Source organism: Amblyomma americanum, chromosome 11 (assembly GCF_052857255.1).
Source record: "Amblyomma americanum isolate KBUSLIRL-KWMA chromosome 11, ASM5285725v1, whole genome shotgun sequence".
NCBI lineage: Eukaryota > Metazoa > Arthropoda > Arachnida > Ixodida > Ixodidae > Amblyomma > Amblyomma americanum.
The window spans coordinates 118,684,846-118,709,174 of record NC_135507.1 but is presented as its reverse complement, the minus strand read 5'-3'; positions in this window follow the sequence as shown (position 1 = coordinate 118,709,174).

The window sequence follows — 24,329 nt, the reverse complement described above, 5'->3', positions numbered from 1 at the left end:
CGCCCTCTCCCCAATCTGTTGCAGAAAGGCGTTCCTTTTTCCTGGGGCCCAGAGCAGGCTACTGCATTCTCCAGCCTTATCGCCGTCCTCACCAACCCTCCTGTATTGGCCCATTTCAACCCGTCTGCCCCGACTGAACTTCGCACCGATGCCAGTGGTCACGGAATTGGCGCCATCCTTGCTCAGCGACAACGCGGCCAGCACTGCGTGATTGCGTACGCCAGCCGTCTTCATTCTTCCGCCGAGCAGAATTACTCCATCACAGAACGCGAGTGCCTGGCTCTTGTTTGGGCCTTTGGAAAATTCCGCACATACTTGTTCGGCCCCCTATTCACTGTTATAACCGACCACCACGCCCTGTGTTGGTTCTCATCTCTCAAGGACCCTACTGGCCGTCTTGGCCGGTGGGCATTGCGATTGCAAGAATACACCTTTTCCGTGGTTCACAAGTCCGGTCGCCTCCATCAAGATGCAGACTGCCTGTCACGCTATCCCGTCGATCCTCCTTCTACAGACTGTGAGTCGGATGCCTGTGTCCTCTCCATCTCCGACCTCTCCCACATTGCCGACGAACAGCGCTTGGATCCCACCCTCACCTCTCTCATCGACCGCCTCAGCACCGACCGCCGCGACACTTCTCTGGCCCGGTTTTTGCTGGACGGGAACACGCTGTACCGCCGCAACATGCGACCTGATGGCGCTGAGCACTTGCTCGTTGTACCCCGCACCTCCACCAAATGTTACGTGGCGTCCAGCCGAAGGAAGAGACACGATGATCGATGGAAATGAGATGATTTTAATGGCTGCCGGCTTAGCGCCAGCGCTCCTGCCCGCGCCACTGCGCAGTTCGTCGTCTTCTTCGTCACAATACGTACAAAACTGGGCACACATATGCACCGTCATACATCGATGATGAGATAAAAAATCTAAAATGCCAACATACACACGTGATGTAACTGTCTTCCTATCTACCGTTTGTGCAGCAATGTCATTTCTTTAACAGACAAATTTAAAGAAGTTTTGCTAATGCAACTATTAGATGTCCTCATGGCACGGAATGCTTCGGCAACTTCTCTGGTAGTCTTGTCACAATGAAAAAATGACAATTCTGTGTTCTCAAAGAAAGGAACCCATTTACACACACGGCAATGCTTTGCCAGGTTCGTTTCTTTTTTATCCAATGAATTGTCATGTTCCATGAGTATAATATTAATGCAACGGCCTGTCTGGCCCATGTAAGTAAAGCCACATGATAAAAGAATTTCGACAACAACGCACGTCTTGCAAATGATGAACTTATTGACATGATTTTACTTGCAGGCAGTATTCCATTTAAAGCCTTCCTGCTTCCTCTGAACTGCTGCCCCTAACTTACCAAGCTTATTAGGAGTCGAAAAAATTACCTTAACGCCATACTTGGCCCCTACCCTCTTAAAACGATGCGACAACGCATGTACGTAAGGCATGACAGCAATTTTTTTCCCGTCAACATATTCTTTCGGCTGTTCCGAACAATTCAGCGCTTTTATAATCTTATTTGCACCAGCTGCAAGAACGGAATCTGGAAAACCGGCATCTCTGCATCTCTGGGCTTGAACCGAAAGACTGCTATACATTTGATAAATACAAGATTTTTTGACCGCCAAAACAATTCATCCTGTTACAATTCTGAATTTGACAAGCTCGGTGTGACAAGACGCGTAGCTTACAAGAGGTTTTTCACTCCTGGGAGCGTATCGCCAGCATGCATGGTAAGACAAGAAGGTCAATTTCAGATCTAAGAACTGCAGGATGTTCCTCTGAGGGATCTCATGTGTAAACCTCAGTCAAGACCCGTGCTTAGAAAAACCATCGAGTAACTCAAGCACACAGTCAGTACCCAAAGATATGATTAGAATAAAAAAATATTCCAAATATCGAAAAATTAGAATATACCATCCAATCATGTCACTCTCTAATTTCCTGTCAACATAATTTAGAAATATGTTGCTATGACTGGGTCAATATTGGCGCCAATACGCACTCCCGACTTTTGCTTAAAGACTTGATCTTCCCACGTTACATAGGTGTTCTCTAAATAAAACGATAAATGTTCCAGGAAAGATCCACTGCAAATACCACAATCATTTTGGAATACGCGCTCATCGTTTTGCTCTGAGATGCAATATTGAACACATCGCAGAAGTTGATTATGGGGAAGAGAATGAAATAAATCGGCCACGCCTATGCTAAAGCCAGAGCACGATGCCGGGTCCTCTTTCAAGGAAAACTTTAGAACTGCCTCCGAGTTTGGCACAACAAACGGGTCAGCCACGGAGAGTGCTGTCAAATGCTTATTAAGGTACGACGATACCATTGCTTGCCAGGTTTGGCGCTAAGAGACTATTGCTCGAAAGGGAACGCCAGACTTATGTGTTTTAGCCGAGAAGAAAGTTTCAAGCACCGATCGCTCTTCATCCTCAACTTTATTTGCCAAACTTAGAAGCCCCATGCATTTCAAAAATGAACCGGCTTGTTTCTTATTCTTTACCAGATCCTTTCTAGTCACTTTAAAATGTTTGCCAATTGCCTCACGTGCCTTATTAGAAAACTGGTTCTCAGAAAGCACGACAAAGAAGCCTTATTTGTCGAATTGCACGACGCGCAAACGACTATCACACAAGTAATCCACTAGCGATGGGATCCTAGCGATCGCAACCTATTGTTAGGCAGTTTAAGGAGTTACTACTGGCCACAGCGTTAGCACACTCAGATACACACCTCGGCCGGTCCTCAGGCTGATCCTTAGATGAAACATTATGGGCGAAGGCGAACTTTTCAACGGTTACCAGTCCAGGGTCGAGTCAAACCATTGCAAAGCATTGCAGTGTGTGTAAATGCGTTCCTTTCTTTGACGACACAGAATTCTTATTTTTTCATAGTGACAAGGCTATCAGAGAAGTCACTGAAGCATTCCATATCATCAGTAAGTCTAATAGTTGCGTTATCAGATCTTCTTTAGCTTTGTCAGCGAAAGAAATTGCATTGCTGCGCAAAGGGTAGATTGGGAGGCAGTTACAACACGTGTGTATGTTGGCATTTTGGATTTTTTATCTCATCATCGATGTATGACTGTCCGCATGTGTACCCAGTTTTGTACGTATAAATTGACTTCTTACTTCAAACAAAACAGTTGTAAGCTCAGCGCCATGTTTTTCTCCTCCTCTTTCTGGTCCTGTTCTCTAGCACTGTTTGAATTTTCTTGTCCGCCTAACGCTTTCTTTCTTTGGTGACGACTGGCGACCACAAAGAGCGGACGAGCTGCGTAGATCGCCTCGATCACCGCACTGTTTTGCACTGCGCGCGTGTTTTGTATCGTGATGAATCCGGGCGGCCACCATGACGTTCCTTCTGCTCCTCCGACTCCACATGAACAAAAGGTATGTTCCGAGCGACGCAAGGGCGCACGGGAAAAGGGGCACAACCGACCGAAAAAAAATGGCGCTAAAAGCCGCGTCACGAAAGCAAGGGCTAAGCCAATGGTAGGAGCGCACGCGTAGATGGCCGTAAGGCTTTTACGGTAATGAGGTTCTACCCCGCCTGCAGCGCCCCTTCTATTTTGCGCCACGGAAAGCTGCTAATGTCGCATTTCTGCAGCAATTTTTCTTAGTATTTTTGCTTCCAGGTGATCCGTTACGGCCACTGGGCTGAGCCGTCCGAGGTGTTCTACGTCGGCCTTTGGACCCGGCGCACACTCCTGAAAACAAGAATTCTATAATACGAAAAACTCTGGCAATTCAAAGCTATTTTTACTCTTCCTCTTTACGTTTTTCGAGTAGCAATATGACCTCGACTCCTGTAAAGCCACCGGTGCTCCTCACGAGCAATTCCTTTTCTGGCGCAAATACGCCATCATTCAACTCAATTTAAGAGCCATCCCTCAAAAAGTCGTCACCCCGCCTGTAGTCATGATGTAAGAAGAAATGGAGTGTTTAAAAGAAAAACCTTCAATTTATTTCGTAATCCAGAAATACAAAAAGTGACCTATATAATGCACTCAAACTACTGGTATTAAATTCGACAAATGGTTGAAGGGGGTAGAAGATAGTGCTTATTTTTGTAGGCCTACTGCTTCTCCAAAGCACTAAAACAGCGTGATGTTGTATTTTTTTTTTGCTGCGAATAACACAAAGGTTAGCACAAAAAGTGAGACTTATATTTGGGACTGCATCAACCAGCTTCTTCGACTTTATCAAAAATTATATAAAGCGCACTTAGGACAACAGACAAGGGAGACCAAACAACACAAGCGCTTACTCGCAACTGCGCGTTTATTCGAGAAACACACAAAAGGAAGAACAATCACAAACAAAACAAAAGCCAACGCGCAGGCGTGACAGTAAAAGTGCTCATACAGGTGCGTCAAGATAACAAAACTCTCTTTCATGCAAAACCACCATAGGGTCGGCCACACACGTGTGCTGATTCTTACGGATGTGATAGGCCTCTGAAATCTCTCTGGTTAGCTGATTAGGGTGTCGGAACAAGATTTTAGTTTGGTCAAGCAAAGGCTTGCAGCCGCTGCATTTTGAACAGTGCTTAGCGAGATTAGATGAAGGCGACTTATTTAGTGACAAAAAATGCTCTTGCAAGCGCACATTAAGGCAGCGGCCCGTTTGACCGATATAGGTCCGGCCACAAGAAAAGGGAATGTGATACACCACTCCTTTTGAACATCTGACATAGCGGTTCTTGTGATTCACAGTGCAGCACCGCTTTCGTTTATCACATACACCACTGCTAGAGCGCGCAGCAACCTTCGCACAAACACTACTAACTTTCTGAGGGGCAGAGAAGAGAACATTAACACCATATCTGTTACCCACGTTTTTTAGTTGATGAGAAAACCGATGAACATAAGGTATGACTGCAATATTTTTCTTTTTCTCCTCAGAACCCTTAAGAAGTGACCTATTGAACTCTTTTACTTTTTTGAGCACCTTGCTAGAAGCTAGAAACAGCACGTCCTCTGGAAATCCAGCCACTTTTAGTCTGTTCACTTGCTCGCAGAAACTTTCCTTCATTTCGTGAGGGCACGACTTGAGCAAAGACGATCCTAGGCAGGAGACAGCAATTCCACACTTCACAATTTTTGAGTGATTTGATTGATAATTTAAGAGTGGTTTATCAGACCTCGGAGAATACCTCCAGCACACATGATCCTGCACGAAATGAAGTTTTGTGTCAAGGAACTGCAGGCAATCGTTTGTAGGAGTTTCAAAGGTGAACTGTAATCCACGCCCATATTCTTTAAAAATCTTAATAATGTCGACCACCCTCCTTGTAAATTCATGTCGGTCAACAAACACCAGATAATCATCGACATACCTGAAAATCTTTTTTGCTAGGCCACTCTGATTCTTTTCAATATAAGAGTCAACTCGAGACAGGAAGATATCACTGAGGACGGGCGCTACTTTGAATCCGATACAAACACCTGTCTTTTGAATAAACAAATGCCCATTCCAGTCAACAAAAGTAGAAGCCAGATAAAACGACAGCACTTCTAAAAACGAAGGAACGGAAATACCACAGGCATTGACAAAGCATTGTTCATCATTATCATCGGTAATGCAATCACTAACAAATTTCATCAGTGTGTCATGTGGCAGCGAGTAGAAGAGGTCCTTAACATCAATACTAAATGCAGACGCTCCTTTAGGATTATGATTCTTAAGGTAGTCGACAACAGCCAAAGAATTTGGCGTCTGATATGGGTCCGCTAAGGTAAGACCTTTTAGGTGCTTTTGCAGGAAGCCTGAAACGACATGTTGCCAAGTTGACCGCTCAGTGACAATAGCACGGAAGGGTATATCGTCCTTATGCGTTTTGGCTGAAAAGAAGACTTCGAGCCTTAGGCCTTCAGCCTTTTTAACGCTAGAGCGCAAATTCTCTAGGTTTAAACTCGACAAGAGTTTCAGAGCATTTTCCTTGACCTTTGTATCTTTGACTTTAACAGGTCTAAAATGTGCTTCCATTGCCGAATAAGCCTTTTGCTTAAACAAGTGTTCGGGTAACACAACGAAGTACCCCTCTTTGTCGGACACAACCACCCGCTGCTCACTGGATGTCAAAAAATTTACCATAGGCTTCAGGCAACGGTTGCTCTTTTTCCCACCCCCACATCTTTTCATCGCATCTACACATTCTACTATGCACCTGGAACGGTCCTCCTCAGGAATTTGCCTAGAAATGCCTCTTGCAGTTGAAATCTTTTCCACCTTATGAAGGTTTGGACGTAGGCAAAACTTCGGTCCGAGCTCCACCCTAATCAGCTAACCAGAGAGATTTCAGAGGCCTATCACATCCGTAAGAATCAGCACACGTGTGTTGCCGACCCCATGGTGGTTTTGCATGAGAGTGAGTTTTGTTATCTTGACGCACCCGTATGAGCACTTTTACTGTCACGCCTGCGCGATGGCTTTTGTTTTGTTTGTGATTGTTCTTCCTTTTGTGTGTTTCTCGAATAAACGCGCTGTTGCGAGTAAGCGCTTGTGTTGTTTGGTCTCCCTTGTCTGTTGTCCTAAGTGCGCTTTATATAATTTTTGAAAATGAACAACCAACTAGCTCAGATGTCAATTCTGCTTCAGTACATTTCTAGTACCTTGAGCTCCTCTTTAAGTGTTAATCCTCTTCTGAATAATCCTGCCATCCTGGCAGCTTTAATAGCTGTTTGTGCGCACAAGGCGCGCTTGGCCTCCTGGAATGCCAAGCGTGGAATTTGTCCTTCGGAACTGCAACCTTTGTGTGGTGGGCTGCCGCTGTCCAAGAGCCATAGCCGCAGGATATGCCGCATCCTTTCTTCAGAATGGTGGCGTCATTCCCGCTTTTACAAGGATTGCTTGCGTGTGGTCTGCGGGGATCTTCCGAGCCATCGCAGACATTATCGTGAGTGGTGCGACCTGGCGCACAAGAATATCGGCTTCCTATGGAACGCTGCTCGCCCTTGGGTGCATGACAAAAAGAAAACTTCTCCCCTTGTAGGGAAAGTGCTGGTCTTAGGAGGAGGCCATCTTCCTGATGTTCATCACAAGGTGCTGGAGCTCGGACCGAAGTTTTGCCTACATCCAAACCTTCATAAGGTGGAAAAGATTTCAACTGCAAGAGGCATTTCTAGGCAAGTTCCTGAGGAGGACCGTTCCAGGTGCATAGTAGAATGTGTAGATGCGATGAAAAGATGTGGGGGTGGGAAAAAGAGCAACCGTTGCCTGAAGCCTATGGTAGATTTTTTGACATCCAGTGAGCAGCGGGTAGTTGTGTCCGACAAAGAGGGGTACTTCGTTGTGTTACCCGAACACTTGTTTAAGCAAAAGGCTTATTCGGCAATGGAAGCACATTTTAGACCTGTTAAAGTCAAAGATACAAAGGTCAAGGAAAATGCTCTGAAACTCTTGTCGAGTTTAAACCTAGAGAATTTGCGCTCTAGCGTTAAAAAGGCTGAAGGCCTAAGGCTCGAAGTCTTCTTTTCAGCCAAAACGCATAAAGACGATATACCCTTCCGTGCTATTGTCACTGAGCGGTCAACTTGGCAACATGTCGTTTCAGGCTTCCTGCAAAAGCACCTAAAAATCTTACCTTAGCGGACCCATATCAGACGCCAAATTCTTTGGCTGTTGTCGACTACCTTAAGAATCATAATCCTAAAGGAGCGTCTGCATTTAGTATTGATGTTAAGGACCTCTTCTACTCGCTGCCACATGACACACTGATGAAATTTGTTAGTGATTGCATTACCGATGATAATGATGAACAATGCTTTGTCAATGCCTGTGGTATTTCCGTTCCTTCGTTTTTAGAAGTGCTGTCGTTTTATCTGGCTTCTACCTTTGTTGACTGGAATGGGCATTTGTTTATTCAAAAGACAGGTGTTTGTATCGGATCCAAAGTAGCGCCCGTCCTCAGTGATATCTTCCTGTCTCGAGTTGACTCTTATATTGAAAAGAATCAGAGTGGCCTTGCAAAAAAAATTTTCAGGTATGTCGATGATTATCTGGTGTTTGTTGACCGACATGAATTTACAAGGAGGGAGGTCGACATTATTAAGATTTTTAAAGAATATGGGCGTGGATTACAGTTCACCTTTGAAACTCCTACAAACGATTGCCTGCAGTTCCTTGACACAAAACTTCATTTCGTGCAGGATCATGTGTGCTGGAGGTATTCTCCGAGGTCTGGTAAACCACTCTTAAATTATCAATCAAATCACTCAAAAATTGTGAAGTGTGGCATTGCTGTCTCCTGCCTAGGATCGTCTTTGCTCAAGTCGTGCCCTCACGGAATGAAGGAAAGTTTCTGCGAGCAAGTGAACAGACTAAAATTGGCTGGATTTCCAGAGGACGTGCTGTTTCTAGCTTCTAGCAAGGTGCTCAAAAAAGTAAAAGAGTTCAATAGGTCACTTCTTAAAGGTTCTGAGGAGAAAAAGAAAAATATTGCAGTCATACCTTATGTTCATCGGTTTTCACATCAACTAAAAAACGTGGGTAACAGATATGGTGTTAATGTTCTCTTCTCTGCCCCTCAGAAAGTTAGTAGTGTTTGTGCGAAGGTTGCTCCGCGCTCTAGCAGCGGTGTATGTGATAAACGAAAGCGGTGCTGCACTGTGAATCACAAGAACCGCTATGTCAGATGTTCAAAAGGAGTGGTGTATCACATTCCCTTTTCTTGTGGCCGGACCTATATCGGTCAAACGGGCCGCTGCCTTAATGTGCGCTTGCAAGAGCATTTTTTGTCACTAAATAAGTCGCCTTCATCTAATCTCGCTAAGCACTGTTCAAAATGCAGCGGCTGCAAGCCTTTGCTTGACCAGACTAAAATCTTGTTCCGACACCCTAATCAGCTAACCAGAGAGATTTCAGAGGCCTATCACATCCGTAAGAATCAGCACACGTGTGTTGCCGACCCTATGGTGGTTTTGCATGAAAGAGAGTTTTGTTATCTTGACGCACCTGTATGAGCACTTTTACTGTCACGCCTGCGCGATGGCTTTTGTTTTGTTTGTGATTGTTCTTCCTTTTGTGTGTTTCTCGAATAAACGCGCAGTTGCGAGTAAGCGCTTGTGTTGTTTGGTCTCCCTTGTCTGTTGTCCTAAGTGCGCTTTATATAATTTTTGAAAATGAACAACCAACTAGCTCAGATGTCAATTCTGCTCTTCGACTTTAGTCAGTGGCCGCACACAAGTCTTGCTTGCTGTTTAACTTGAGCCGACGCGAGTCCGTCGTTCTTTCGAGAAAGTGCTCTTGCGGTCCCCTCCGTTGTCACCCAGCTCGTTTTCTTGCCTTAGCTGCTAGTTTTCCACGGTGCCTACGTGGTGAAGATGGAAATGCGCTGCTCAGATTCGCTCTCGAATGCCGCAGCGAAGGTTTGAAAACAATGCCAAAAAAAATACGTACAGCGGCACTCGAAGCCCTCTTAGGAAGGCCGGTAGAGTGCGGACGAGCGCGCCCCACTTTTTCACAGCTGGATGGTCGAATGATCATTGGTGCGAATGCATGTGAGCCGCACTGCAGTGAGCTGACTCACAGCAGGTCAACCAATAGAAAATATTTCTCTCGGCGACCTATGACCCAAGAATTATGTGCCAGCTTGAAAGGGTCTCGCAGTTAGGATCATGATTATAGTGACATTAAGGAACCATGGCTATCCCGATTGGTGCTGTTTTGTGTTTTTTATTTACTCATCTGTTTCTGAAAATTCGGGGGTATATGTTTTGAATACTGCGCGTTCACCATTTGTCCGGTCTGGATAACCATTGCGCAAGGTTAAACTCTGCGCTTGTCATGTCCTTTAGAACGATGATATTTTCCACGTGCCTACAAATAATGATGTGTATACAAAAGTAGCTGCAGCAGCCTATAAAAACTGCCTTCTAAAAACAGCTTACCGATAAGAATACAAATGGGTGCTTGTAAAAAGATTAACACCGATTTCTGGGCTGTCGTTTGGGCCAAAGCTTTCCAGGCCACATCTTTGTGCGCGTATTAAAAGTGAACCTGGGAAAGAGCAGGCCTCGTCCTTTTTCTTTCGCGTCACCATCATATCACTCACTGGGTCGGCTACATTCTTTGCAGATCTGCCTCATGCATGTGTCCTGAGACTAGTTAGGCCAAACATGAGTGAGAGCAAACATTGCAATAAACACAAACACGACACAAGAGGAGCCCCTGTCCGCATTTTTAAATGTTTAGCAGTCCCACAGAGTTTGCCAGATATTCTCATCAGTAAAGGACTATCAGTTTGCCAGAGGAAAACCTTCAATGTTTCAGATCTTCTCATGGAGCATGCTTATATAGCACGAAAAAAAGTGTAACTGTCCCTCATGATTAATTATGCAACTTCTGTTGGCTCAAGATACCACGTCAAGAGCCTGCATTTATTCCAGGAGGCCACTTGTACTTCCTTTGAATCATTTCTGTAAGAAGTTATGTAAGAGATGCAGCTAATTTTACGGCTGGCAAAAGCGCTGAATCTTCTAACACGCGCGAACGGTTTCACGCATGTTCCGGAACGAGTATACGATGCTGTCGTAAAAAGATGAAGCCTGCATGTTTAAAATTTTCTTAGTTGATTTCACACTCCTGGCGTGAAGTGAAAGTGCATTTCTTACTCCGGAGGGTTCACGTTATAAATGCTAAGTATTTTAGGCACGTTATATTAGAGCCACTTCGTTTGAATAATAATCAATCAATCAATCAATCTTTATTTTTCGGTGCCCAGGAACAACCCAAAGGTCTTGGTGCTGGTACACCATTCACACGCACAAAATGTAAATTTATTTCACTACAAAGGAAGACACTCAGGGGAGGTAATGCAGCAGTCAAGGCGATAGAAAAAAAAGACACATAAACTAGGCGTGACAGCAAGCATGAAGCAAAAAAGCGAAAACAAGGAAACAGCGAGAGCAGCGGTAAATGAGAACAGCTAGAACAGGCAAGAGACATATAAATAACTAATGAAACAATAAACAAAGAGAATGAACGACCGATAACAGCCAAGTCCAGCATATAGCAAAATACAAACAAGAATAAAGCCAATACTAATATGAACGAATTAGAAACTTTTGAAATACAAGCTAGAAATACAAGCATACACAATAAGAAACGTAATTAGTGAACGCGTTACAGACAATCAGGCGTGAGTATACAGTGTTAAAGAAATAATATTAATGAAAACAAGTACACGTGATGAACAATTAAGGAGAGAAAAAAAACAATATAATACCGGTGCAAACGCACAAGTGTAGTAAAGACAGAATGCATGAAAGGGGAAGTTATGTATGAGAAAAATAGTGCTGAAAGTGGAACGTCACGGACATCCAATATAAAGGAAGGGAGAGAATTTTCGAATATATCTAGGTGAGGACAAAGAGAATTAAACAACTTTTGCATTCTGTCCAGAGGGGAGAGGGAGTGCAGGAGCGCAGAAACTTGGAATGGTCTGAATTCCCTTATGCTCTTTCGCGGTACACGCAAAAGGATACGCGCTAGGAGCTGAGGGCATAGAATGTGACCATGAAGAAGTTTATACAAGAAAATTATATCTGCCCTCACGCGACGGCAGCTAAGAGAAGGAAGCTGCAGTGAGTTACTCCGTCTGGGACGAGAGCTGGAAGTTTTGCAAGAAAACCGATGTTGAAATATGCGTAAAAACTTTAGCTGAACTCTGTCGATTTTTTCACAGTTCGACTGGCAAGTGCCGTTCCAAACAACAGACGCATATTCCAAAAGCGGCAAGCATATGGAGAGGTAGAGCTTTAAGAAAGGAAGTGGGGATCGAAACTCTCTCGAAATCCTGCAGATGAAGTCCAGTGTACGCATAGCCCGTAGAGCAATGCGTTTTGTATGAGAGGAGAAGCTGAGGCTACGGTCGAAAAGTACGCCGAGGTCATTAATTTCATCAACCCTGGGCAGCGGCCTACCATTCACAGAATAAGAGTAGAGAAGACTGTGTGTTTTACGCGTAAATGAGACAACCTTGGTTTTAGATGAATTGAGAGTGAGCCCATTCTTCAAGCACCAATCAGAGAAGGCGGATATGTCCGATTGCAATAACAAGCAATCGTGAAGAGTATGTATTGCCTTGAGAGAGAGAGAGAAAACTTTTATTTCTTTCCAAGAGGTTCGCGGGGATGAAGACTTCCTGGTCGTCTTGCTTGGGTGCTGGCGACTTGAGTCTTCAAGCAAGAGTGGGCCCTCAGTCCAGGGCTCCACTGAGTTGTGCCGCTTCAGTTGCGTGCTTTACCAAGGCCCTCTGGACCTCAAGCTCGCTGCTGAAGAGACAGCTCTCCCATTGCTCCGCACTCGGTGTTTGTGTATTGTGGAATGCTATGTTTCTCTTGCATTCCCAGGTGATGTGATAGAGTGTGGGCGTACTGCCGCACCAGGGGCAGTCTGGTCTGAATTGCGTTGGTGATATCTTGTTGTATGTGTGTAGGTTAGGGAAGGTGTTCGTCTGTAGCCTACGCCATCCTACAGCCTCTTCCCTATTTAGTGCTTTGTGTGGTGATGGATATCTCTTTCTGATTCCCCTATATAGTTGTAGGGTCTCTGTGTAGCCCCCCTCGCATATGAGTAGCCGTGACTCCGAGACGATCGATAAGCCTGCTCGGTAAGTGAGCCCTCGAGCTAGACTGTCCGCCCTTTCGTTTCCTGCTACGCCTGCGTGGGCTGGCACCCAGATTATATGTTGTATGGGTATTCTTTCAGCTGAGGCTGCCGCCTCGCTGATTATTCTGAGGGCAGTGCCGCTGATATTGCCCTTCGTATAGTTTCTGCATGTTTCTTTCGAGTCCGTTAGGATATTTAGGGAGCGACCTTTTCTGTAGCCTTCGGCTATCGCTAGCGCGACGGCAATTTCTTCGGCCTCTGCTATCCCTGACACCCCTACTGAAGCGCAGGTGATAGTTTCCCCTGTACCGTTGACCACCGCTACCGCGGCTGTGCGTTTCTCTGCTCTTGCGTACATAGAAGCGTCTGTGTATAGTGTGCTTTCGGATTGGCCTAGCCTTCTGTTTATCTGTTCGGCCCTGGCTCTCCGCCTTTCTTCGTGTAGGTTGGGATCCATATTTTTAGGTAAGGGTCCCACGTTGAAATTTCTTCTGAGGTCGTCTGGAACTTCTGTGTATCTGTCAGCCAGACCACTTGCGTTCCGACCTAGCCTTTTTAGGAGCGCCCTTCCTGTGGGGGAGCCCCTGAGCCTCGTCAATTGCGCACCCATTTGAGCCTCTGCTAGCTCGTCAAAGGTGTTGCTGACTCCGAGCTGGAGTAATTTTTCATTTGACGTGTTCCTGGGTAGGTGCAGAGCGATCTTGTAGGCCTTCCTTAGTATACAGTCGGCTTGCTCTCTTTCCGCTTTTGTTGTTGCGTGGTAGGGCAGCGAGTATGTGACCCTGCTGACGATTAGGCTGTTTACGAGTCTTAGGGTGTCGTCTTCCTTCATTCCGTATCTTCTTTGGGATACTCGGCTGATCATTCTTCCTACTTGTTCCGTGGCTTTCCTGAGCAGGGTGATGGTGTGGCTGCATTTGCGGCTACTCTGTAGCCACATGCCCAGAATGCAGATTATGTTTTTCTCCGGGATCGGTTGTCCCTCGAGGACGACGTCCAGCGGGGCTTGGGTAGGGTGTCTCCCTATTCTGATGAGCTCCGATTTTTCGGTCGAGCATTTCAGGCCCCTCTCCTTCACGTAGTCTTCTACGCAGGTGGCGGCTTCCTGTAGTCGGTCTTGTTTTTCTCCTAGCGATCCTTGGGTGATCCACACGGTTATGTCGTCGGCGTACATGGCGTGTTTGATACCCGGGATCTCTTTGAGCTTTCTTGCCAGTCTTAGCATTGACATGTTGAAGAGCACCGGCGATATGACTGAGCCTTGGGGTGTTCCTTTGCAGGGTGTGGCGAAGACGTCACTTCGCAGCTCGGCTAGCCCTACGGTCGCTGTTCGGTTGCTTAGGAAGGCCCTGATGTAGTTATGGGCTCTCCTTCCGCAGTTCGTGTCGTTTATGCCTTCCATGATGGCGGCGTGGCTTACGTTGTCAAAGGCTCCTTTGATGTCGAGGGCCATGACAACGTTTTCTCCGCTTCTCGGCATTTTTTCAAGTACTTCCTCCTTTAGCTGGAGGAGTACGTCTTGCGTGGACAGGTGGGCTCGAAACCCGTACATGCTATCAGGGTAGAGTTGGTTTCTCTCCAGGTGTGACTGAATTCTCTTCGTTATTATTCGTTCGTGCATCTTGCCTAGGCACGATGTGAGGGATATCGGCCTGAGGTTTTCCACTTGTAGTTTTTTACCGGGCTTCGGAATCATCACCACGACCGCGTGTTTCCATTCGGCGGGTACTGTTCCTTCCTGCCATAGTTTATTGAGGTACGCGGTGAGCTGGTCAATAGCTCCGTCGCTTAAGTTTCTGATCAGTGAATTGCGGATTCTGTCTGCTCCTGCTGCCGTGTTTCTTGTTGCCGACCTGATCGCATCGACCACCTCTTCCCTGGTTATGGGCCTGTCCATGACGGGGTTCTCTTCGCCTTGATATTCCTCTTTGTAACACTCGACCTGGTCGTTGCCGTAGCATTTGACCCGGACCTCCTCCAGTAGTTGTTTATCTGTACCGGTGTATTGGTGCACCAGCCTTCGTATTGCTTTGCCGCTCTCCGACTTGTTTTTGCTTGGGTCCATGAGGGACTTGAGGATCTGCCACGTTCTGGCCGTGCTCAGGGTGCCGTTCAGCGCGTTGCTAAACTGCTGCCATCCTTGTCTGGCCAGCTGCGTCGCGTACTCCTCCGCCTGCTTGGTGATTTCAGCTATCTTGGTCTTGAGCTTCCTGTTCAGCTTTTGTCTTTTCCACCGTGCGGTGAGTCCGCGTCTCGCCTCCCATAGCTTGAGGAGTCGCTTATCCACCTCCGGGGCGTGTTCGGTTCGGTCCACTTCTTTGGTGTAGAGTTCCTGGACCTCCTTGAGCTGTTGGCTCCACTCCCCCACAGATACAATGTCGCCTCCTTGCATCTGTCTACAGTGGGCCCTGAAGGCGTCCCAGTCGACGAGACGGGTCTTGCCTATTTTTCGTTTTGTGTCTTCGGCTGTGATGCTGGTTTTCAGTATATAGTGGTCGCTTCCTAGGTTTTCGAGTAGGTTTTCCCACTCGACCTGTCTGGCGCCCCTCACAAAAGTCAGGTCGGGGCAAGTGTCTGGGCTGACGCTGTTACCCTGTCTGGTTGGTTGGGTTTCGTCAGTTAGGAGATCGCAATCCGTTTGCTCTGCAGCGTCGCTGATTGTTCTTCCTTTTTTATCGTCTTTGCTGTAACCCCATTTTGGGTGCTTGGCGTTGAAATCGCCTGCTATTATTAGGGTGTTGTTGCCCGCTAGTTTTCTAGCCTCTGTAAAAAGCCTGCTAAAGTCCCCATCCTTCTGCTTAGGCGGGCTGTATAGGTTGATAATAAAGGTGCTCTTGGATTGTGCTTTCTTTTTAGGTATAATCTCTGTGATCGTGTGGTCGATCCGAGTGTCCGTTATTTCGTCGTGTGCTGTGGCTACCAATTTCTTGCTTACGAGGGTCGCCGTACGGCGAGCTTCCTGACACGTATAGCCCCTCAGCGAAGGTGTGCAGTTGGCTTCCTGTAATATAATTACGTCTGGCGGGGTTCCTTTGGCATAAATGTACTGCTGCAGGAGGCCTTGTTTTTGCCTGTACCCCCTGCAGTTCCATTGCCATATCTCTAATTGTTGGAGGCGTTCTGCCATGATGGTGTACTAGGGTTGGAGTTGAGGGTTTCTGCGCCGAACCTGCGTTCGTTATATAGGCGTTCTCTAGCGTCGTTAGTCGTTCTCTGCGCGTTCTGATTCTTAATGTGTGTTCTAACGTTTTGCTCTAGAAGGGCAAATTTCTGCTGCATAAATTGCATCTGCTCTTGCGTCTGTTTCTGCATGTTCATTATGAGAGCCTCGAGCTTCCCATCTTGTGGCTGTGTTGCTTCCACCATTGGGGGTGGTGGGGTCTGAGTTTTGGGCTGTGTCTGCCCTGTCCTGATTTCGCGGAGTTCTTTAAGGACCTCGCTCAGCTGCTTTCTGAGTTGGCCTAGTTCCTGTCTGAGGGCTTTGTTCTCTTCCATTAACTGTTTCTCGCGAGTGGATTGTGTGTTTGTGTTTGAGTGCGGAGCAAAGAGCGTTTTGGGAGGGCCGTCTCCCCAGCTCACCTTGACACCGCCGGTCTTCTTTTTCTTCTGTTGCTCTTGTCCTTGCTTCTGCTTCTGTTGCTGTTGTCCCAGGGGCGGGAAGGACTCGTCCCGCTCGGATCCTCGACTCCGGCTCCGGTTGCGGCTGCGTCCGCGGCTGCCGCTGCGCCCGGATTCCTGGCTCTCGTCTCGGAACCACCGCGGCCTTCTTCTGCGGCTGCGGTCCCGGCTCTTGCGTTGCTGCTGCAGGGGGCCCCACCGCAGCTCGCTCGCTGATTTGAGTCGTTGTTTGCAGTCCCTCGTGCCCGTGATGTGGTCGCCGTCACACACTAGGCACTTGGGTGTACACTGGTGGTCCGTCGTTGGGTTCTGAAGTCCGCATTGTCTGCAGACCTTGGCGTTCGGGTTTGGGCAGACGTCCATGCGATGCCCCTGTTGGCCGCAGGTGTAGCATACCTGCCTTGTTGGCCTGTACGGGTGGCACCGGTATTCGCTGCTGTGGTAGATGACAAACTTCGGAAGAGTAGGGCCGTCGAAAGTGATGAGGGCCGTGCTTGAATTTCCAAGCATTCTTTCCGTTATGACTCTGACGCCCTGGGTGCGAAGTCGTATGTGGGCCTTGAGTTCCTCGGATGTGGTTTTCGGTGCTGGGCCGTGAATAACTCCCCGTAGCGTTCCCTCCGGGGCCGCCGCGTGTGTGTTCACTGCAAAGCTTTTGCCTCCAAAGTTGATCTGCCTGATGTGCAGAACCTTCTTGGCTGCGTCTTCGTTAGCTGTGCTCACGATTATGATGTTCGAGCCGTGGCGAAGTCGGACGAGAAGATCTTCTTCCTTGCATCCTCTTCCGGTGGCCGCAACCACCGCTTCCACCACTTTGTATTGCGGTAGATCCTTGACTGCGAGTCCCCTCGGCCGGAGGACTATCTTGATGTCGTCTTTCGGGAGAGGAGGCAGTCGCAGCCTCGGCCCTCCCTCCCATTGTTTCTTCTCCGGTGCGCCAGCTGCGCTTCTTCCCGCTTCGTCGGAAGATGGCGACCTTCCTGCGCCGTTTCCCGCCAAAATTTGCGGTTTGTCGCCGCCATTTTGGCGTCTCTTCGATTTCTTTGACTGGACGACCGCCCAGCCTTCTGCTTTGTCTGCGTCCATTCCGTTAACTTGTGGTCGTTGTAGAGTCGATGGGGTGCTGCATCCCGGGGCTTGAGTCCCTGTAGCGACGAGGCCGTCGTGGCCTCGCGGTACGTGGGTCACGTCGATGGTGTCGTGGAAGTCTTCTTCCATGTTTTCGGGCGGTTCCGTAAAAAATCCTGGTTGTCTTGTGATTGTGGGTTGTTCCTGACTCGAAGTTTTCGTTCGGGACATCGCTCCGATGCGTCTTCACCGCGGGCCGAGGCCGGGAAGGCCGCGGAGCCCCGAGCTCGTGCTAAGCCTCGTTAGGCTTAACGCCTGGCCGACCACGTGGGAACTTCAAAGTCCGATAAAATCCTAAAAAATGGACCCACCGGCTTGGAAGTGGTATCCTCGTGGTCCGCTTCACTTTCGGCGTCGGTTCCAGCAAGAATTTTGGAGATCCGTAGGGATTAACCGGGTCAGAGGACCCAAAAATCGCGGAGCGCATGTGAGGCACGTCCGTACTCTTCGACGATCGCAGCGCCTTTTTCATGTATTGCCTTGAACATTTTTATATCGTCCGCATAAAGGAGAAATGAGGAGTTTTTGACCACGGAGGAAACGTCATTGATAAAAACAGAGAACAGAAGCGGGCCTAATACCGAGCCCTGAGGAACTCCGCTGGCTGGAGTGTAAACAAATGAGGTCTGTCCATTTACACTGACAAAGCAGGACCGATCAAGAAGATAGTTGCGTAGGAGGGCTACAATTGAAACGTCGATCTCAAACAGCAGAAGTTTTTGTTTTGAAGAAGTAATGAGTGAGTGACAACGTCGAAAGCTTTGCTCAAATCACAGTACACAGCGTCTATCTGACTCCTCTGAAGGACTTCAGCTGATGTATACGTCATAAAAGTCACAAGGTTAGTTGTAGTAGAACGACCTTTTATGAAACCATGCTGATTATGAATGATTACATTTTTGAGGTGGAAGGAAAGTACTTTGCGAAAAGCTTATTCAAAAAGCTTAGAGGCGGCACAAAGAAGAGAAATGGGGCGGTAGTTCGAAACATCACATTTGTTTCCTGATTTGAAGACAGGGAAAACACGCGCCGTTTTCCACACGCGGGGAAAGGCAGAATTTTTCAAACAGTTATTAAATATCGTGGTTAAAACAGGGACGAAGCTACTATTGAAGGCTTTTATTATGGCGGCTGGAATGCCATCAGGTCCAGGGGACAAAGATGGTTTCAAACACTTAAGACTCTCACTTACTAACTTCTCGTCGAGAAGAACGGAATTAGGTGCGCCAGCTGGAAGGCATACGGAATCGCAACGTGGAGATTTGTACACGGAGGAAAAGTGTTGAGCAAAGCCGTCAGCGACATTCCGAATTTCATTCCCATGAGTCAACTAAGTGAATATGACTGTCAGATTTATTCTAACGCTTGCGAACGTATCGCCAGAATTCAGTAGGACGATTAGAGGCACTATTCTCTAAATAATCCAGATAGGACTCATGATCCCGCTTGTACAGGCGTTTGCAAAGGGAACGCAAGCGGCGAAATTCATCCGCCCATGTATCCAGCCCAGGGCGTTTCGCTTTATGGTGGGCCCGCTCCTTAAGTTTCAGCGCTGTTCTAAGTTCCTTGGAAAACCAGAACGGAAACTTGCTGCGAGTAGGAGTGTGCATAGGTATGTACTGGCGCATACCATTGAGAACTATTTGAGTGAAGCGAATGACTTGTTCGTCAACATCGCTGATTTCGCTTAAAACAGACCAGTCGACAGAAGAGAAGAAACCGAAGAGACCAACATAGTCGCCGAGTGCGTAAGCGAAACGGGGGGAATTCCCCGCACGATTTGAATTAGCAGAAGGTGGGACAGAAACCGAAGCCGTTATTAGAATTGGAGGATGAAATTTGTCACAGCGAGTAAGTGAGATGTCAGATGACGAGACTCGAACATTTTCAAAATTAGATAAACAAATGTCAAGAACATTACCACAACAGTTTTCAATTAAATTGTGTTGCTGCAAGGTGTTAAAAGCTATGAAATCTAAAAGCCGGTTGCACTTACTAACTACATAATGATTGTTGTGTGAATATGTAAAGGTATTCCAGTTAATACCTGGAGTATTAAAATCCCCTAAAATGAGCAGTTTGTGCTTGCTATGAGAAGTGATAACATATTCAATAGAATGTAGTACATCATCGTAGGCAGGAGGAGGCAGATTAGGGGAAATGTAGAAAGCTGCCAATAAGAGTTTTTGATGTCGAGTTAAAGTGAGCTCTAACCAGACAGATTCTTCGATGGTTTCCAGGTCGGAACGCCGAACGCACTGCACGGAACTGTCAATAGCAATGAGCACTCCCCCTCCCTTTTGTTTAGAAGCTGATTCAGGGCGGTCACTTCGAAGAACAGAATAGTTATTAGGAAAGAAGTCACCTGAGTTTACTTCGCTGGACAGCCAAGTCTCAGTAATTACAACAGCCGAATAACAAGAGGCTAATGCATTAGAAAAAAATACAGGTCCCTTAGTCCGAAGACCTCGGGAATTTTGGTAATATATATCCAAGTTAGGGTTGACTGCGATCAACCGTCATCTCGGAAGGATGCAACATACCATCCAGGAGCTTTCCACGAAAAGCCTTGAAGATGCAGCCCGTAGGCCACATCGAGGGGTCAACAAGCTGATCGTAAAATTCCGCGCTGACTGTAAGGTAGAAGGACGAGTAGGAGTCATATTTCGTTTTCAACTGCCGGCAGGTTAGGGGGGTGACGTTCACGCACTTCAGATGGTTCGTCAGATCAGCCGACGTTGTCTCAGGGCACAGCTTGGAGACGAAAATAGCCTTCGGGCGCTTCTGAGGTCTGGCGACGTTCAGACTGGATGAGCTCGACGAGCCAGTGATGGCTGGGCTTCGGTGCTTCTTCTGCGCCTCAGGCGAATTAACTACAAGTGGGGGGGCAGATAGAGATGTCGGGCAGGTGGCCAAATCAACAGGTGCCATCCCACAGTGAAGGGCAGCAGAGTAGCTCTTGGATGGCTGGAAAATACGGGAAGGACTGCTCGCGGACAGGGGCTCGACGAAAGGCGGATCACGCTGCGATAAAGCAGGGCGCCTCGCAAGCTCCTCGCGTAAGCTGCGAACATCAGCCCGCAGAGAGGCAACGACCTCGGCCTGGAGAGCGAGCGCCCGCGAGTTGTCACCACGAAGGCGCTCATTCTCCTCCCGCAGCTGGGCGACCTCGTCGCTCAGAAACGAGATTCTCTCAAGTGCGTCGAGGAGGAGAGCCCGAAGGGAGGCAAGCGCACCGCAAGGTTCGCCCGTCGGGGAGGAAGCGAGGGAACCGGCCAGGTCGGTCGGATGATGGGGCTGGTGGGCCGTGGAAGAAAGGAATGCAGCCGCTGACTCGCCACCGTCGCTAGGCTTAGCACCGCCGCAAGACGACAAACACAGATTGCACATGAATGGTCGCGAGCCGGACTTCAAAAGCTGCAGCTCGTCGTCACTCCAAGTGACACACTTCGCGTGTACACGTTTGTTGCAGTCGGCACAACGAAAAAACTGCTGCTTACCAAAAAACGGACGGGAGCACAGCACACATGCGTCCTTACTGGGCGCCATGTTGTAATAATAATAATAATAATAATATAAAATAATAATAATAATAATAAATATTTTGTTGCACATAACGTGTACAGGGCAATGAACCGGGCCTGTCAAAGCCTCTAGTTGCTTGAGGGACTTGGCCCGGCAAAGTCGGCAGACGGACGTGCAATATAAACATAAAATATGAACATAATATCAACACAATACTAACAAGAAATGAATTGTGACCAAGGTGCAAAAGGTCAGGAAAAGTAACATGAAAAAGTAATGAAAATAAACTGCACGGAACCTCAGTTAAGACCACAGTAGTTTAAGAATTCGTGACTGATCATCAACATTTTTCAGACATATAGGAACCATGTTACAATGAGTGAACCATGTTTTTTAGCACAGTTTTGATGTTGCGGAAAACACTTCCTCTGACAAGTCATTAAAAATTTGGGGAACATAAAGACAGCGCTTGGCTTCCCCATACCTTGTTGAGGAACGCGGCACCTCAAAACGAATGGAACTACGCAGGCATCGGGAAGCTGTATTTCGTGTTTTGAAATTGCTGTCCCAGAAATGTCGTACCACTGCAGTCTGTAGAAAGAGTGTTCGAAAGCATGGAAGACCAAGGGTTGTGAAAATATTATCAGTCACAGAGAAGGGGGCGCTTTAGGTTATGTTTCTTAGTATGTTTCTTAATAAAGTGTCAACTCTGTTTTGCCATCTGGCGGAGCAAAAAGCGAAAACAGTAATCCCATATCGGAGAATGCTGTACACCACAGCATGCGCGATATTTTTTTTATGTGAAAAGGAACAATGAATTTTATATGGCAAAACAACCAGGCCGCGCTCCGAAGCTTATCACAGACATGTGATAGCTGGCTGTGCCAAGACATATCTCTGACGAAGAAGACTCAAGTATTTTACTGAATTCACATAGGCGCCCGGCACGCATCGACCGAGAAAACAGCCATGAACATGTAGAAAAACCGGCGCATCCATAGCTGTTAGTTTTAACGGGGATCTGAAGCAAACGAGTTTTTTATAATCGGGTTAACCTCCAAGCAGTTATTAGTGAACCAAGTCATTGTTTTTTGTATATTATTCTGGAGATTATTAATGGTCATCTTGTAAGAAAAGTGCTTGGAAAGCAAAACAGAGTCTTCGGCGTATTGAAATAACCTGAGATAAGTCATTAACGAACAAATTGAACAGAAGAGGTGATAATATGGAGCCCTGTGGAACCCCGCCCTTCAATGGAAGTTGACTACTTACATTTGTCATCCCGTCTAAAACAACAACTTGTGAACGACCGGAAAGGTATATCTTGAGCACATCGTAAAATGGACCTCTGAAGCCTATGGAGTATAGTTTCTCGAAAAAAATACCGTGATGAACTGTTTCAAAAGATTTTTGAAATGTCTAAAAATAAAGCAACACTAAACATATTTTGATCGAAAGCTGAAAAAAGTTCTTCGGAGAACTCTTCCAGAAGACCTACAGTACCACGACCGGGAACAAAACAAAACTGGCGGGTTGACAAAATGGGAAATTATTCAACAAAGGATGACATGGATCTCAAAAGAAATTTCTCGATTATGTGGGAAAGTATAGGCAAGATCGAGATGGGTCGATAGTTTTTCATGTCGTCTTTTTGTCCTCCTTTAAAGAGCGGTTTAACTAAAGCAGTTTTAAGGTCATCCGGGAAAAATGCAGTGCGCAGAAAACCATTCAGCATGAAAATCAGAACATCAGACAATGCCTCGAAATTTCTTTGGAGCAAATTTGCTGACAAGCCGTCAGTACCAGGAGGTTTATTTCGCTTGAACCTAAAGATTATATCACGCAGTTCTTGTTTTGTAATGCTAGCTAGAAAAGCGGAAGCAGAGTTTGATTCTTTCAACGTGTATTGGTATGTCTGACTGGAAGATGCTTTCTCTGAGGCCAGTGCGAAAAAACGATTAAAACTATCTACGACTTCGATGCAATCTCCCGGAAAGAAGGAAAGCGGGGACGTACTTGCAGAATTTTTGCCCCGAAGGTGGTTTATCAGTGACCACGTTTTAGTGGCATTCCTTGACGACTGTCGAAATTTCTGAAAAAAGTACTGGCGCTTCGTGGATCTTAGCAGAGCGACCACCCTATTTCTTGCGGCTTTATATTCCAGCCGAAACGCTTGATTTTTTGGTACCCGTTTACATCGTCTCCAAAGTATGTCTTTGTATGAAATGGCACGCATTACGTCAGGGGTCAACCAGTTATATTCTCTTCGGCGGTTTTTTATTACGACTCGCTTAGAATTGTTCTCAAACTTCTTTATTTGGTCGCAGAAGATACTATAGACCTTCTCCGGTGAATTAGACTCAGTTATTGCTAACCAGTTAAAATTGCTAATTAAGCTATCTAAGACTCTATTGTCAGCTATTGTAATATAGGTGAGGTTATTTGGAACAGCGTTTCGTGAAGAATTTGATAAAGGAAAAGATGGAGACGAACGGCAAGCAACCAGATAGTGATCCGCGAAGTGCTGTAATATAACACAGGAGGCAAACGAGTAATTAGGGGCGCGTTAGATAATGTGGTCTATACATGAACTTGTTAGATGATCGTTAACCATTTCTTCACGAGTAGGAACTGTGGCCGTATTTATTAAACCACATGAGGACAGGACAGACAAATAATCGGAAACGGTGCCCATTGTAGGGCACAATGTATTTATGTTTAAGTCGCCCACTAAACATATTCCACGGAATTCCAGAGGTGCAATATTTCTTCGAGTTCTAGCAGGAATCGGGTGATACTACCGCATGGCGGCCGATATACAGCCAACAAACTTAAACACCGGGCGCCGCAAGTTATCTTCAACGCTAAACATTCCGTATCCGCGAAGTTCACGTCCATTAATGATACATCAAATTTATCACTTACAAAGATGGCGATTCCACCACCTCGACGATGAGGCCTTGTCACAAAACGACTTTGATAGCCTGGCACTGAAAATGTACGCAAGCAAGCATCTGAAGTATTGATTTCTGTCAGCACGAATACATCGACGAATCTTATTCCTGATGTAGCGACGAGCTTGAATTCTTCCCAGTATTTGCGAAGGCTCCTGATATTTGTATTTACAATAGTGAAATCATTATCAACGCTCACACCAAAAGTGTCCTTGAACGACTGGAAGTGTGGTAGCTGGTAGCACGTGTTAGCCATGATAGCTACACAATGTTGTCCAAGTCTGCATGTCTGATTATTCGGAGAAGAGACGCTCCTTCACTCTTTTTCACAAAAATCTTGCCACGCTACGCCCAGGCAAACTTGTACTCTATTTGCTTTGCTCTAGTCCTAGCACGCCAGAATAGGTCACGGTTTAGTCTTGTCAAGTTTACGTTCAAAAATATCTTTTCAAGCGAACTAGCT